Here is a 17,840-nt window from a genome sequence, read left to right on the forward strand (position 1 = left end):
TGCAAGTTACAAATGTTTCAAGCACTTTCACCACGAGAGGTAAGTACTCTCAGTCTTAATTCACAGTACCTTACAATGAAGAAAAAGATGCAGCTGAAGACTTCTGTTCCTGGCAGTTCCTGCAGATCTCGCTGTTCCTGTGCCTCAGTCATGGGGACAAGAGGGAGGACTTTGGGGGACTCCTGCACTACACTGGGACTGGTCCAAAAGCAGACACTTGGCAAACTGGTGACTGTAGTAAAGCACACAAACTGGTGTCCCTCTCCCGGGTTATACGGTTTCGTGCAGCAACTCTGAGTAAATTCAAACAGCTCCGAGATAGGTGTCCAGGTGGCTTAATTGTGAGTTGATTGGTCCCACCAACTCAAAGGGAGAAGTCGTCCTTGCAGGGGCTTCTCTGTCGATGTGAAATTGGTGATTTGGACCTGCAGCAGGGATTCACCGGGCAAACCAACGGTCCAGGAGTTGCAGCAGCTGTCCTCTTCAAGCTCTTCTTTGGTTCCTACATTCCAGTGCCTCTGTCTTCCAAGCCAAGAGACTCACCTTTCATTCAGTTCTCTCCCATTCATTCCAGCCTAGGTGTCACTCACCCAGCAGGGAGGCTGTCAATCACCACAGAGAGCATTTGGCTCTCCTAGGAGACTAAGCACAGGGAGTTCCGGGCACCTCCCTCACTTCCTGCCCACCCCAAACACTCGGGCACCAGAGGCGGCCTTCACTCCTGAAGCCTGCCAAAGGCGAATGAACAAAGAGACCAAACATGGTTTGGCACGTAGAGCAAAACTCTAGAAGGACCTTTCCACAAAGAAATGGTGAAAGAGGGGGCTCAGACGCCATCCTGAAAAACATGGCTCCTGAGATTTAACCCTACTGGTGTTCGCGGTCGGGAAAAATCATGGTAGTTCATTGTAAAACCACTGCCACCAGCCATTCTGAGAGGAAAGGGGAGCATTTGACTGCTACATGAGTATCTAGACACAGGGGATACTATGTAACCCCTCCAGCACTCTATTGTAAGATAGGGTGTGCTGGGTCTAGGGATTTAAAGGACTAGTAAAGTCAATTTCACTTTACGTACTCTAGGAAACAATAGTTTATCCCAGAGAAGGTATTTACAACTTAGGAAAGCCTGAAAAGGTTTCCCTGTGCCACTGCACTGAGGGTGCTTTGTGACACAAATGAAAAGATGATGCCTATGTAGTTGGATAGACTCCATAACCAAAAGAAACAAACACGGAAAACAATTAGAATTAAAAGTTCCAAGTCCCAAAGTTTAGCAAAAGAGCTGGAGGGCTCTTAGGTGATATTACATGATATGATATGATATGGCATTTATAACGCACCTATACACAAGTGTTTATAGGAATTGGGAGGAATTGGCACATTTATGAGAATTCTCCGTAACATTGTGATAGGTCGATGTCATCAAAATCTTTTGGACCCACCAGAAACAGCTCACTGACAGCTTTTTTATAAATCCGAACATGAAAAATGTAAGATTAATATTTCACAAGTTATTCCAAAAATGTCCGCCTTCTCTCTTGCCCCTCTGTAAGCAGAGATCTGGTTCTTAGCACTGACTCAAGAGGGACCCTTTTGTTAAGGTTAGCCTAGAGCTTGTGGAATATATTGATCCGCTCAACAGCATTGCACCACATCAACAAGCTGCATTTGCGCACGAAACAGCACCCTGGCTGCGCTGGATCCTGTGCGCAGCAGGACTTCAAAACTGCATTTTGGTTGCAACAAAAGATGGCTCCACCATCCTGCCTAGTACACTTCAGGCAAGATGGAACAAGGGGATACATTGAAAAAGTATGCCAGTGTGTTCTGAGACATATATATGGAATCAGGTGAACAGGCAGCACTGCATTGCTGCAAAAGCTGACCCTTCCCCTTCAAAATGGAACCCCTTTTCACCCTTTCAAAATTCTGTGTTATGCTATTTCCGTCCGTGCATTCTAGAACAACTGTGATGGAAACGGCCCTGCCAGGCCCAGGATAATTCATTGTGCCTCAGAAAAACCGGGCATAATTCCAGTGTGACAGGTCCTGTCAAAGTAGATTTAAAAGAAATCAACAAGCAACTTTCTTTTCACTCGCACGGGAACACGCATTCATTTCTTGCCAAAATGTATCCAGTTGAAGCAGTTCAAAGAGACGTTTAACGCTTTGAGCCAGGTCAAGTGCAAATGTAGCTATACTTTGGATAAACCTCCTGCTGCAAGGAGATGACTACAGCTACAAAGACAGTGTGGGCAATCTGAGGAGCTGCAAACCAAATTAAAGAAAGAAATGCTAGCAGTTTTTAACACATGTGGAAAAATCAGCTGTGCTGACTGAAGAGAAAAAAATTGCCTGTTTAAAACTCAATTGTTAATGAAAGCCTGTTTACTTAGCAATATAAAGGGATTATGTTAGTGGTGATAACACACACATAGGCTATCTTCTGTCACAGGTTTGTTTAATTCAAGACCCAAAGTAAGAAATTAAGCAGTTTAAAACCAGTTAAAACATATGGGATGGATTTGCAAACTCTCAGAAAAACCTATTATTCCAATTGCCATCCATGAAACTTCCCAAAGGAACATAAATCCAGGACACGTAAGTGTGAAGTGCCAGCTTGAAAAACTTTGTATGGGACAGGAAAATGAAAGTTCACCGTTCGTCAGACATTCGTCTGTGCTCCAGGCTGGGACAATAGCAGTCCTGGGAAACTCACCTGTCAAGTGTAAAGGGGTGATAAAACCTTCAATTAAGATTGGAAACCCCGATGCCTGGAATGCAATTACAGCTGATTGCAGTTGGAGGGAAAAAGACAGGAACTAGTAACAAACGGACTGCCTTTTGGTTACAAAGACTAAGTTATAAAGAAACTTTAAAGACTCTTATTTCTGTAGCAAGAATTAGCACACATTTAAAAAGTTTGCAGTTTTAAATCTAATTTTGTGGGCTTTCTTTTAAAACTTGGTAGAACTCATTGCCGCATGGGGAACAGAAGTTACGAAATATGACCGATTCCAAGGAAAGTATTAATGTGGCAAACATACAATGTTGTACATACATCTGTGGGGACAAGTTGCATTTGTGTATAAAACTGAGGAATTTTAGGCCCAATCTTTAATGTGTAAAACTACCAAAATGTATCAGAAAGGCGAAACAAGGTCGCACAGACCTGAGGATTGGACTGATCTGGGCTGCACATAATATATAACCTTTGTGTATAATTTGCCAAGAAATTGCAAGCAAAGAAATTTATGTTTTTGGCAAAATCAGATTTTAAGTAAAGTAAATGTGGGAGTGTTTGGACATTGTAAACCTCACCTCATAAATCTGACATCACTCCCTTAGAAATCCAACCAACAGAGAGCGAGGCGGAGACTAGGTCCCCTGCCCAAACCAAGTAGTTCAGGGGTGGGCGTAGTTAACCCTGTCAGGCCTTTACCTTGATGATGTCATTTTGCATTATAAATAAGGGTGCCTGACAAGACCCTGAACAGACACACTCTTCCTGAATTCCTGCGCTGTGAACCTGTTCCTGTTTCATCTTCAAGACTCCAGATCCCAACAACAAAACCCAAGCATTGCTGATCCTGCTCCAGCAAGGCCTACCCTACAATATTAAAACCCACTAATCTCCCAGTAACCAGGAGAAACTGTGGCATCCTAATCCAGTTTGGCTTGCCGCCACTCACTGCATGCTGCTGCCATCCTGCTATCCTGATGACCTATAGTATCCAGTAAGCAGAATTGCCAGTCCAGAAGAACTATACTTTGTTATCCAGTCCCGGCCCAGCTGATCCTGTCCCGCTGATTTTTTCTGGTTGTCCTTTGTTAGACCAGATCTGTGTGGTGACCAAAATCGCTGACTGTCCAAAATCCAAACTAAAAAGTGGACTGTGAGTATCAAGAGGAACCATAGAAAACCATAGTATACCTTGCCTTGCCTTGTCCTTAGTTCCACTCTCTAAGTCATTGTATCCTTATCCTCATAACTTGTAATATTGTCAAAAATCGTTCTTGAAACCCTGCCTTTGATTTCTTGTGCTAGCGTCAACTTCTTTAATAATTTGGTCTTGTGAAACTCTATGCCCTTAATCCTCTTTCGGGTGATCTGACTGCTTCCACCAAGGCGGGCGCGGAGGAGCTAGGGTTGAATTTGCGAGTCAACCCTGGAGCTTACTGTGTCTCAATCTGGTAGCCTAGCCTGAATGCTCTAGTGTAGAGTAAAACTGTTCTTGTCAAAACTGATTTCTTCTCTTTTTGTGCCTTCATTTTCTCAAAACGCACCTCACTAGAGCTGGCATAACTCACTCAATTTACCAGCTAGAGACCTAATTTTACTTCCATATTGTACCTATGATCCATAGCTAGACCCCAACACCGTTTTGGTAAATTCAGGCTGGAATTGAAAAAGTTTGCTAAATTTCCAACGTGACGTTTTGATTATAAACTGTTTTGAATCTTCCATTCAATTTCGGATTGTATGATTTTGCTCAATCCATTGCTTGTGATTGCTAGTATATTTCCAGTGTTGCTCCAGTAAAGAATTGTTTTTATTTCAAGATTTTTACACACGTTCTTTCATTTATGCATCCATTTCCCTGTGTTATTTATAGCACTGCCAGGGTTTAAAATCTGTTTTTCTCTCTTGTTTGGGGAGGAAAGGTTGGATTTCATTTCTGTTTTCCATTTGTAATTCCTGATTACCTACTGCTTCTGTTTATCCACTTAGAATTGATTATTTGTGGATTAGGGAATATTGCAGGGGGAAATTCTAACTCAAGTGCTATCTTACATAAAAGCTAAAAAGTGCTACTATTCCCTGGTGTTTTGTAGTTGTGTCAATAGAAGGTTAAACTAAGTGCATTGCTTACATTCCTATTGTTCTTATCACCACATTGGTGATTGCTGCCCCATATTAAAAATTGTATGATTTCTTTTAAATTTTGAAATAAATAAATAAATAACTATTACATTTTATCAACCAGCCTGGTTAATGGTCTATTGTGACCCGGGGTATTTGAAAAGGGGGTGTGATATGAGTGGTGTACCTTCTCAATATTGAATCTAACATAAAACATAAGCATTTCAATCGCACGCTGCATACTGGGCAGAGACTAAGATGTGCGTCGCCTGATTGAAATCATTAACAAATTTGGGGGCTTGAGGCCGGGGATTGATTTGGTTGACACCTGTGACAGTCTAACACAGCAGACTAACCTGTAGAGTAGTAATACTTTGTGTGGTGTCAATGCTGTGTTACACTGTACAAGCGCCCCCCAAAACAAATGCTCTAAGCACCAGGCCTGTGTCTATAAAAGTAAAATTAAATCAACCGCAAAATAAAAAGGAAGAACATTTCCAAAATGGCTGTTCCAGTAGAGATCAATATGGCTAGGGAGCACCTTCTTCACAAGTTATTTGTCAGAGGTGAGTGGCCAAAACAAGATGAGAAAGTCTGGCTACAAGACATAACCCAACAGGTCACTGCCATGGACCTGGATAAATAGAAGAATGGTGGCCTATTACACCAAGCTCTGATTGAGCTATATATGACCCCAAAAATCAAAGAGGAGCAAAGCAAAATTGCCAGAATCATGGCCTACCTGTATCTCCACACAGGAGTGATGCGGGAAAGGCAGGAGGAAAATGTAATTTTAGCACAGAACCAATTTGAACTGTTAAATAAAATCCAGATTGATTTAAGTTTGGCGGAGCAAACATTGCAAAAGAGCCAAGAGTTAGAGGTAGAATTTGCAAATTACATCAAAAAATTAAAAGAGGATTTGGCTAGCCAACAGCAAAATAATGCAGACCAAGAGGCCCAACTAGCAGCAGCAAAAATAGAGTGTCAGGAGAAGGTTGCCTCTCTCGAAGAGAGTCAACAGAAGCTACACTACAACATGGTCTGCTCATGACAAATAATCATATTGCAAAATCAGATAGATTAATTGAGAGAGGAAAATCATAAGTTAATCTTGAGAGACCTCCACTCTCAAACAGAAGGGATGGCCTGGCTGAACAGTGGAGCGCCCTAAATCAAGAGAAAGACGCCCTAGGCCAGGAAATAAGCAAGTTAAAAACTGAGTTAGAGGGAAGAGAGTTAGTCCTCCAGGAGCACAATGAACTAAAAACAGAGTATGGGAAGGTGCTAGGGCACGCCAGATGGGTAGAGGGGGCTCTGGATGAGAACAACCAGACCAAAGATGCTAAAAATCAGGAGGTGAGTCTCCTGCAGCAGAAATTGTCCCAGTATTCCCACACCATACAGAAAGCGCAGAGAGACAATGAAACTCTCTGTGAAAATAATGATGGGCTCCACCAACAAGTGGCAGCGCAAAACCGGATCATTGAGACCAGTAAGGCCTTGATAGATGAACAAAAGTCTCAGATCTTTTCTTATTACCAAGAAGTAGGGGCTGAAAAAGAAAATCTAGCTAGTTTGGAGAAAGCGAGTGCTAAACTAAATCCTAACTGGAGGGTCCCTGAACAGGTAGAGAGGGACAGGGCAACCCCTGATCATAGCATAAGGACGTCTGTACTCAGGGACTCAAACCCATTCAATACCATGAACACTGCCAACTTCGTGTCTACTGGCTCACATGAGCTGGGAGCCATGGGGCTGGCAGAATTCAATAGGTTTGGTAAGATGGGACTAACAGATCAGCACCCCCCAGAAATTGATGGATGGGTGTCCCTGTACAGATATCCAAATATTAGGGTTGATATCTCTGACAAGGAATACTCCTATGAGGGGAAGGTCAGGGAATCAGATCCACTGAAATACTGCCTTCCAAGGGACCAGTTGGTTAAATTTGATGGGAAACTAAAGGAGATAAGGCCCAAAAAAGAGCATCCTGAAGACCTCTACCCAGTTAGGGCAGTAGGGGGATACTCCACAAACCCTGGGAGCAGGGAAGAGTCATAAAACTCTTCTGAGAACCACAGGAGTACAGAAACTAGGCCCCAACGTTCTGCGAGCCCTTTTCAAGCTCGCAGAATCCGGGAGTGCCTAGAGGATCAAGAAGGGACCTCCAGTAGCAGCGCCTCTGAGTCTGAGGGCGAGTGGACTCGGGTGACTAAAACAAAGAAGGAAAACAGACTTAAGAGAGCTATGAACAAAGATCCCATTAGGCAGATTAAGGCCATTAGGAGTTTTATAACTCCATGTCATACAAATGCAAAGTGTTCTGTTTGGGAACACTCAGAACTATATGAGCAAATGATGGATACATTTCACATGAAGGACAGCCAGAATTGCATTGAGTATGTAAAATGGACTTTCTCCCCGGAATACTTTCTTTGCAGGACTGGAGGACCAGAACCACTCCAGATGGTCTACCTACAGGGCGGCCATCTTGAAACATTTTCCGGCTCACAGAAACCCCCAAGAGGCCTGCAAGGCGGCCCACAATCTACAGTACGGGAAAGATCAGGCCCCACAAGAATTTGTGCAGGAGCTCAAACGCACCTTTGCACAGACCACCAGGAGGGTGTGCACAGATAGTCAGGAGTTCATCACCACCTTTCTTCATGCATTCCCAAAATATATAATGACCCAGCTGGTGACGGACTTTCATGAGAAAAGATCGCTGGACTGGGTCATAGAGCAGGCGACCCGCATTTATGAGGTCCAAAAACCTGCAGATGACAAAAATTCAAACAAAAGCCCCAAACCAGCCAACACCCCTGTGGCTGCTAAGGTGGCGGAGGTGAAGGTTGCCCCCATTTTAGATCTAGAGATGGGGGGCCTAGAAATATACATGTACCAGATCAACCCAATCAAAGACCCAGAAGGCCCTCGGGCCAATCCCAGACAGGTGGTAGTCAGGGAGGTAATCCCACAAATGGGAACCTTAACTCCCTGATTACATCAGCCCCCGATGCAAGGGTAACAGACCAATTCTAGAGTATGTATGGACTCCCCCAAGCCCAAGGGGGGGATCCAACCAGGTACATACCGCCCCAGGAAACTTCCCTCATAACTCTCCCAAGGAGGGCAGTAATCCCCAAAATGCCAGGTTGAGTTTCTTTCCTCAGTACCCACAAAACCCCAACCTGCAGGACAACCCTCATTCCTTTCCCTACTTTCAGGAGCCCAGACAGCCCAATCCGGGAGAGGGGAGGCCAAGGGTGGAAGGTTACCAACATTCTCAATACCCAGAGTAATATAGGAGAAGGGATAGTTACCCTTCCTGTGACTCACCTAGGGTTCACCAGAGACCCTGTGCCAGCCGGAACGGGAGTCACAACTGGAGCGCCAGGTCCAGAACTTATCCCAGGTTCTGGGTCGCATGTTGAGGGCTCAACAGAATGCTCAGATGAACATGGCGGCTCAGAACCCCACAAACCAAGGGTCTGGTACTCCAGAACAATGACGGGCAGAGCACCCCCCCGACAACGCACCAGTTTCAGAGGAGGAGGCACAGGGGGAAGGGAGGAGTAAAGTCCTAGAGGAAGCTTCCTTCCTCACCTGTGAAAAGCCCCTGGACACCCAGGAACCGGAACAAAAATCTCCTGCCCCCGAAAGTCTGCAACCCAGGGAACAGAGGGTGGGTAGGGGAAATAAAGAACCCAAAAAGGCTCATTTTGTGGAGGAAGTCAGTGTCCTCCAATTTGAAGGGGAAGAATCCTTAGAGGATTCTGGGAAAAATATCTTCTCCTTCAGGGAAGGGGGGACTCCTCCCAAAGGAAAATGGGTCTCAAGAGATCCAGATGAAGACTGGGTGAATGTGGGGACTGAGTCAGAATCGCCCATCATTGAACCCCAGAATGAGCATCAAGAAAACCAGACTGTCCAAACCAAGCTGGGTGACTGCCTCCAAATAGGGAGGGGGGCCAGAATTAGAAAGAGAGGAGCCCAAAACTCCCCACATATCCCAATGTCAAATTTTTCTTTCAGATCCCCAAACTCCAACATAGAATCATGACGAAACTACCCCTGTGTCAGAGTCAAAAATAAGAAAAGTGACCACCAAACTTGCCCACAATGCCCATTACCTTTGCCCATATGAGGAGAAGGAGGGTAGATTTTATGCCCCAGTCCAAGTGCAAGGGCAATGTACATTTTCGGCACTGGTGGACACTGATCCCAAGCCACTCTTCTGTCAAAGAGGGCCTTTGATCAGCTGAATTTAGGAAGGGGGGGGGAGATACCAGATTCTTCTCACTCCTCTTCCTGGACAACTTCAGAACTTAGATGGGAATGACATTCCTGTTGAGGGGACTGCAGATTTGGAAATAGAAATTGGGCGACACAAGGTGAAACACCCGGTCATAGTGGTGACTCCAGAGGGCACACCCTGTCTACGGAAGAATGGCCTCCTGCGTAGGTTGTCCCCCCTAATAGACTGTGTGAATAAGGTCCTCTGGACCCAGACTAACAGGCTGATAAAATTAAAACATACTGTCAACCATGTTAGTTTGAATGGCACTTGCCACATGGTTGAACAAAAAATGGATCATATTGAGTTTCATATCCAGAATGACCAAATACCTGACGTGACAATAATTGCTGTAAGACAACAAACTGGTGATGGGAACTCCTCTCCATTCCTGAAAATCAACCTTCCGTCCAGTCTAAAGTGGCATTTCACACTGGAAGGAAATACTTTGAAATGTTATACCCATTCACAATCTGAAAATCCCAATTCCATATTCAAGAGTGGTGAGAATCCAGCTCAAGGGGTTTATAGTCATAATGTCGACAACAAAAATGTCGACAGTCAAAAAGTCGAAAAAAAAATGTCGAAAAAAAAAATGTCGACTTTTTTTTCAATGCATTTTTTTTTCGAAATGGGGGGGTTCCCCCCCCCAGCCCCCCTTTTTTTAATTTTTTTTTAATTTTTCCCTTTTTTTTACTCCCGAACCCCTAAAATAAATATATAATTAAAAAAAACGAAAGTCGACATTTTTTTTTTCGACATTATTTTGTCGACATTTTTGTCTGTCGACATTTATTTTTCGACATTATGATTTAGCTGCCATTGACAAAATTAGTTATTCATCCCTATTCAGGTAAATGAGGGGAAGGAATCTGTTCTCGACCTAGTGTGCGTGAACAACGGGAAGAGCTTCATCAGTGAAGCCATGTTCCGACAGCTCCCAAAAGATCCAGCCATTCCCACATTTAAATTGATCAATAAGTGGGAAATGGGCCTGGAAACTCCCAATTCCAAACATCTCGCTCAAAATCTCTATCGGAAACAAAAGCATAGTACATAATTGTTGGGTCGTGCGGGATGTCCCTGCTGAATTCTATTTAGGCAGTGACATTCTCAATCGGTTTGCAATTAATTTGGACCTGCTAAATTACAAAAAAGGATGGAAACCTGGATACCTTGCATTCGTTAAGTCCAAGAAATGTTATTTTCCATGCAGTTTATACGTTTTTGTGCTTGATTGTGAAAGGGTTTGTTTTTGTTTGGTTTTGTTTAGGTTGTAAACGCCCTTTATAGGTACAGTCGGGTTCTTATGTCCCCATGTGGTCAGCCGACACGTGTTTTGACCCGTAGGTCTTTCTCAAGGCTAATACATGTTCAAAATCATATTTAGTGACAATTAGTGTTTCGTGCGACATTAAGGTGACATGATACATATTACATTTGTGCAAGGTGCATAGTGTTGGATGGAGAGTGGTATAATGACAATTTGTTTCAAGCATTACACATTTGGAAATGTTTGGGTTTGTTCCATCATGATAAACAGAAGGGGAAGGAATAACAGAGGGAGGGAGAGAGAGAAGAAGGCAAGGTCAGCACGAGATCCAGAGGGAATGGGATATGTGTTGTGGTAGGATCTGGGTTCCTCTTACCTATGTGTTGCGGTCAAGTGCCCTGTGTGGGGTTCGGGTTGGGTGGTTAGGTTTTGTACTGTGTATGCAGTGGCTCCTGTTGGTCTCTTTAATAGATAAGAATAATAGCTGGGGTTCATTTATTAGGAGTCAATTTTTACTTCTGGCGGTGGATAGCGCTTTACTAGTGCGGTGTCTTGGCCATGAGGCAGTGATCGGGTGCCCTAATGTTGTTGGGCTTGTTTTAGGAGTCTTGCGATGGCGCATTGGAGTGCTTTGCTTAACGTGGTGCACAATTGTAGTATGGTGGCTTGCTGGGTAGCTGGCTTCAGCGTGCTTATACTGTTCCACATGGGGAACCGTGCTTTATATTACCGATACTGTATGGTCCGATGTGTGGTTGAAGGTTAACCTTGGCGCTGATATACACTGTGATGTGTGTTTGGCTAGACTATTTGGTCAGGTGAGTGAAACCGCATGTTCTAGCGAGATTGATACATGACCCCCGCACCAAGTGGTGGAGATAAAAGGACTTGGTGCGCAACATTTATTATCATGGAGTGAAGGGAGGTGAGAAGCTAACATGCGATTGGGCCGTGCTGACCTATTTGCTGCTGGACTCACGCTTACCTGGAGTCTGGGCCCTCCATGTTTGGCTTCAGCTGTCTAAGGCTGTTTGGCTTTCCGATTTGTTTAAGCAAACCACAAGCGTATGTGCGCATGTGCAAGAGGTGACTGTCACGTCGTGTCTCCCTCGCATATGCGCATTTCAGTAATCTCTTCATATGCTAGCACCTGCGCACATTGGTGCTGCAAGGTGCTGATGGGATTTGTAGTGTGGTGTATACCAGCAAAGTTGACCCAGGTGCAGGGTTTGCTAGGGGGGGTTATGGGGTGTTAAAAACACCCCATGTGCAATGGGAGTTACGTGCATGGAGGTGGATAATTGGCAGGCCAGGTGTTCGGGGTCAAGGGATAAGTTCCTTAGGGTACGGTCCCGGTGGGCCCGGGTCCCAAGGCGTACCTACATTACTGTTGCAGTGTTGGTAAGTGGTGCAGAGGAGGTCTCTAGTCACTAGGGGTTTGTGCTGGGTCTGTCATTTATTGGGGCTGAGTGACCCTTCATGGGTAATCCATGTTTGTGTTTGAGGCTCAGTGATGGTGACAATGTCTGACTTATCCTGGCTGGATTACTGGTGTCTTGTCCCGGGTCTGGTGGCCATGGTGTTTGTCTGCTGGATGAGAGGAGTGCTGGTGGGAGGAGGGTAGGGTCAGATAATGGACATCACAGAAATACATTATAATCATGTTGTCATGCTGGAAATGCATCGGAAGGACAGGGCCTCCGAATCCTTGTCCTTTACTGCTTTTTATTGTGTGTTCTGTCGTGTTTTCCACGCAGGAGTTCAGGTGGGACTCCTGGCAGTGGAGCTCTCTCTCTTTTGGTTTTGGTGAACAGACCCATGGGATACCCTTATGGCACCCATGGGTAGGGGTGCAACCCAGTGCCCCTAGTGTACGTTTTTGGGCACCTGTATGTGACCCACAGAGCAGGGTACGGACTGGTGGTAGCTCCATGCTGAAATGACTGGTGCCCTGAGCGTCCTCCATTTTGGGATGCCCAGGCCTGTCATTGGAATCGGTAGATTCCGGATGGAGACAAAATGGCCCCATGGCCTCTTGCCTTCCATCACCTGTTACCTTGATCTTCCCGAAGTCCTGGGAAGCCCTGCCTCTGTCCCTTCCCCATGACTGGCTGTTGGGTGGAAGTTCTGTATATGGTAGTGTGGGGAAGTGCCGACCAGACTGGCTGGAGCCTTTTCAACGACCGTATGTTGTGGCTACGCCTGTGGGTGGGACCTCGGTGAATGGAGTGTGTGATGAATATACATTCTATGTTGTGGCTGTCTGGTATCTGGTGATTGACACAATGGTTGAGACAGGCCTGCCCGAAACCGGTATGAATGCAGCTTGGAGTGTTGAATGGCTCGGTACTTGTCCCAATACACATAACTTGTTGTGAGTGTCTGGAGAGAAGTGAATGGCCTGAATGCCCCATGTGCCTGATCGGCTGCCTGCCTGCAAGAATGACCATAGTCGTGATTGGATGCTTGAATGTGACCCAGCAGAATGAATGGTAGATCAACAGTATATCTGGGGACCTCTCACTGCTAGGAATCGTGTTCAGAAGCTGAAGTCCACTACGACGAGTAACTGGAGTAACTGAAGCTTGATCCTGAAGCCCTGCTGGACGAGAAGAATTGCTGTTGCTCTCCTTTCGCAATCTGAAAGCGGCTGTGCTTCAAGAATTGACCCAGAAAGGACCGGGTAAGGTGCCCTCTTCCCGAGCTGCGAGGGACCATCGTGCACAGCTGATCTTTGCCTAAGCTCCCTGGTAGACAGGCCTTCGACAGGCTGCCGACCCGATACGGGGATTGCTGCGGAACTCCAAGGAGAAGCGCCTGAACTATTGTCTGCCACTCTCGACAACCGCTGCCACCGACTGGAGCCGCCGTGCTCCCATTGCCTAAGAACTTTGTTGATCCATGGACGCTCTCGTCCGCATCGTCGCTGCTGTATCCTGCTGGAGAAGGCCTGACCGTCGACGCGCCGAGGAGCATCCACTGGTGGGATTTCCACCACCCAAAGACCACAGAGATGCAGATGACTCGACGGACGGGTGCTCCTACCATGTTGACAACAACAGGGAAAGGGAACTGGTGGCCCGCGTTGGGAATGCTTGGGTGAATGATGCCCCGCAACCCTGCGCTGGGTACAAAATCGGTCCCCGTAGTAGTCAGGTGGCAGAGTTGATGGCAGTTCATCAGGCCATCCTCACTGCTGTCCAACACCAACTCCACAAACTAGTCATAATCACTGATTCAGATTATGGCCCTCATTACGACCCAGGCGGTAAGTGATCGAAATTACCGCCATGGCGTAATGAGCGTTAACGCCATGGTCCGATGGCGATAAGAGCGCCATATTACGACCCATCGCGCACGAGCATTACGCCATTGCGGTAACGTAAACTACGCCATGCCGTAAACAGCCCTTACCGCCCTCGTTAACAGCGCAGGGTGACCTACCGCCACCCATCATTGCGCCGACCGTAGTCAGCGGTCACCGTAATTAGCGGTGACCGCAATTAGGCGGGACCGGAAATAGCGTAATCGCGGCGGAACGGGAAACAGCACAGCGGCCATCTTAAAAAACACAATCCATTGCCATCCTACCCAACCACACCACAACCAACCCTCAAACCCTGACATTCCCATAACCCACCCATTTCCACAGCCAACCATGCCTAAAGTTGTCAAGAAGGCATGTGACAGGCAGCGGCAGGAGCGCTTCAGTCGTGAGGAACTGCAAATCCTTGCAGACACGCTCCAGGAGAAGGCCGATGTTGTCTTCTCCACTGAGATGACCCGGACAGCCATAGGCCGCAAAAAGGAGGTGTGGGAACTTGTAGCACAACGTGTCAGTGCTGTTGGAACCACCCCACGCACCTCCAAACAGTGCCGCAAGAGATGGGACGACCTGCGGATCAGGGTCCGGGGCATTATGTCAGCCAACCGTAACCTGGCCCTGGGAACTGGCGGGGGAGCAGACTCCCCACTGAAGATGCAGCCATGGGAGGAGACATGTGCCTCTCTGATTGGCATTGAGTGCATCGAAGGCGTCGGCGAGATGGAGAGAGGGGCCCCGACATCTGGAGAGACAGGTAGGTGCCTCATATCCAGCCTTGCAAGACACCCTGATACACTTGCACGTGACAATCACAATGTGGCAGACGCATCACATCCGCAGATGAGCCACACCATGCGCACATGCAGCATGTACACTGTACAGTAGGCAGACACACACCTGCATGCAAAACCGAACCTAAAGGGAGGCAACCTGTATGTCACGGGCTACTAACTCCACCATCTATCCATTACACTCTTCACAATGCCTGCTCAATGTCCGCTGAACCATCAATAACAGTCACCCTCCTCTGCTCCACCACAGGCTCGCAATCGGACACTGGCAGGAACGACAGCACCAGCACCCCAGCCAAGAAGGCCAGGAAAGTGGGAGAAGGGAACCATGCATCCACCTCTGCTGGACCCAGGCCGAAACCACGCCAGGCTGAAGAGGCCAGGGCAGCAAAGTCCCCCGAGGAAGGGGTCGTGACAGCGCCTGCAGTCCAACAACACCCACTGTTGCACACTGAGGGCAATGCGTCAGCAGGGAGCAGTAATGTTGGGGAGACTGCAGCCATCGCTGCCTGCTCCGACAGTGATGTGGAGGATGACACTGGACTTGACCACAACAGGCAACTGCACTCACCACACCTATCCCCAATCAGCCATCATGGAGATGACACCCAGGGCCCATCGCCACCTAATTCATGGCCAGCAACACCAAGCCCAGTGGGAGTTGTGGAAGATGGGAGTAGTCCCATTGGTCCCCCATTGGCACCCTCCATTGGGCCAGAATTCCAGCTGTCGCTGGAGCAGATTGCCAACAGGCAGGAAGCACTGGGCACACTCCTCACGCAGCATGTTGCAGAATGTGGAAGTGCCAGTGCAGCCATGGAGAGGAGTGCTGATGGCATCAGGGCTGCCATCCAAACTGCCAGCAGGGACATATGCACGGAACTTGCTGCAGTGCGGCAGATGATGAGCCAGCTCATCCAGACAATTCTGGACACATGCCGTACTGAGCAGCCCGGTACATCCTCAGCTGCAAGTTCAGCACAAGCCTCTCCCGTCCGCAGGTCATCCAGGACCCTGAGGAGCACAGGCAGGGGGGCCCCAGGTTCCGGGAGAGGGGGCAGTCAATAGTGTGTAAACTATACACATTTCACCACGGGCACTGTCACATGTTTGCAGGGTGTTCAGGGGGGAGGGTGAGGGGGGAATTGGGTGTGTTGGAGTGTTCAGGGGGGAGGGGGAGGGGGGAATTGGGTGTGTTGGACTGTTCAGGGGGGAGGGGGAGGGGGGAATTGGGTGTGTTGGAGTGTTCAGGGGGAGGGGGAGGGGCGAATTGGGTGTGTTGGAGTGTTCAGGGGGGAGGGGGAGGGGGGAATTGGGTGTGTTGGAGTGTTCAGGGGGGAGGCGGAGGGGGGAATTGGGTGTGTTGGAGTGTTCAGGGGGGAGGGGGAGGGGGGAATTGGGTGTGTTGGAGTGTTCAGGGGGAGGGGGAGGGGTTCTGTTATACCTATTCAGAAGAACAATACACTTTTTATTTTCTCACAAACGAAATGTGTGGACATTGCTCATTGAGTATGTGTGCTTTATTGTTTTACAGTCCACAGTGTTGACATACCAGACACACACAGTGCCCCAAGTGCCATCCATATGTTACACACTCGCTGTGTGTGCTAGAAGTATCGGTCAATGACATTCTGACGCATTATATGCCCCTCCTGTGCATCGCTGCCTCCCTGAGGTGCTGCCCCATCCCCATCATCCCCATCATCAGGTGGTTGTGGTTCTGCGTCAGGGGGCAGAGGCACATTTCGTCTGATGCACATATTGTGTAGCATGACACATGCCATGACGATCTTTGCAACCTTCTCATGGCGGTACAGGAGTGCCCCGCCAGACCTGCTGAGGCAGCGGAAACGTGCCTTCAGTAGGCCAAAAGCATGCTCTATCACCACACGGGTACGTGCATGGGCATGGTTGTAGTCCTCCTCATGCTGGTTCGATGGGTTCCGCACTGGTGTGAGGAGCCACCTCTTCAGGGGATAGCCCGCATCACCTGTAAAATGTGAGAATAGAATGTGTCAGGAACGAGATTGATATGTGAACATGACGCACAACCATGCCTTGATCCTGACTGTTACTGTGCACCAATTGGAGTTGTGGTTATGGATTTACACTGTGCAACCAGTATGTGTTCATGGCTCTCATGTACTGTTTTGCATGCAAAATCACAATGCAGGGGGGACGATTGCCTTGTGAGTGGCCATCCACTGTGTCCGTTCAGGCCGTCATTCATGTTACCTTGCACGTGTCCTGTGAGCTTGAAGCTCACATGATAGCAACATTGATGTCTGGCTCATTATGACCCCAGTGAGCATTACTGATGTCAATGGGGACAGTTTGTGGGTCTTGTATTGGTGCATTGATGTTCCTGTCTGTCATGTGCCTCCTTTGTGCGCAGTTGTGGGGGACAGGCCTTTCAGTAGTTGGTGCATGGTGACGTGCATGTAGGTGGTTTTCTTTAGGGTCAATGCGGTCACAATTTGCACAATGCACTTGCAGATGGTTGTGTCGTTTTTGGGATGCACTTTCATTCACATGTTGGGATGATTAGGTCAGGCATGATGTGTACACTACTCTGTTGACGTCAGTGCTGCCACAGGGAATGATCTGGCTACTGCTAGCTGCACCCATGTGACGTATGCATCACCCCCCTGTATCTGCCAGATGAAATATGCATTGGTACATCATTCAACACCCACTTTGCATTTCCATGCTCATGACATTAGACTCACCGAGTAGGTAGGATCTTGGGCCTGCATGTCGCTCCATGTAGCGTGGTATTGTGGAGTTCCGAAGGACCATAGAATCATGGGTTGATCCGGGGTATCTGGCACAACAATGTGTGATGATCCTGTTGGAGTCACAGACCATTTGCACGTTGATTGAGTGGAAATGTTTACGGTTGCGGTACGGTACCTCCATGGCATGTGGGACCACCAATTCAACATGGGTGCAGTCAATGGCACCAATGCAACCAGGTATGGCGGCCAGTGCATGGAAACCCACTTTGGTGTTGGCAATCTCCTGGGCAGACCGTGGTAATGAGATGTGGTCATCTGTGTGCTTGAGGAGGGCATCGAGCACTTGCATCAGTGTACGCGAGAATAATGGTTGTGATATGCCATGCAAGTGCCCCACTGTGTGCTGGTAGCTGCCTGTGGCCAGGAAGTGGAGCACGGACACTACCTTCAGTAGGGGGGGGTGGCAGTGGGTGTTTCAATCATGCTGATGATGTCGTTGTGTATCATGTCCACAATGGTGGTGATGGTGTCCCGGTCCAGTCGGTA

This window comes from Ambystoma mexicanum, chromosome 6p, assembly GCF_040938575.1.
Source record: "Ambystoma mexicanum isolate Mex_15411 chromosome 6p, UKY_AmexF1_1, whole genome shotgun sequence".
Taxonomy (NCBI): domain Eukaryota; kingdom Metazoa; phylum Chordata; class Amphibia; order Caudata; family Ambystomatidae; genus Ambystoma; species Ambystoma mexicanum.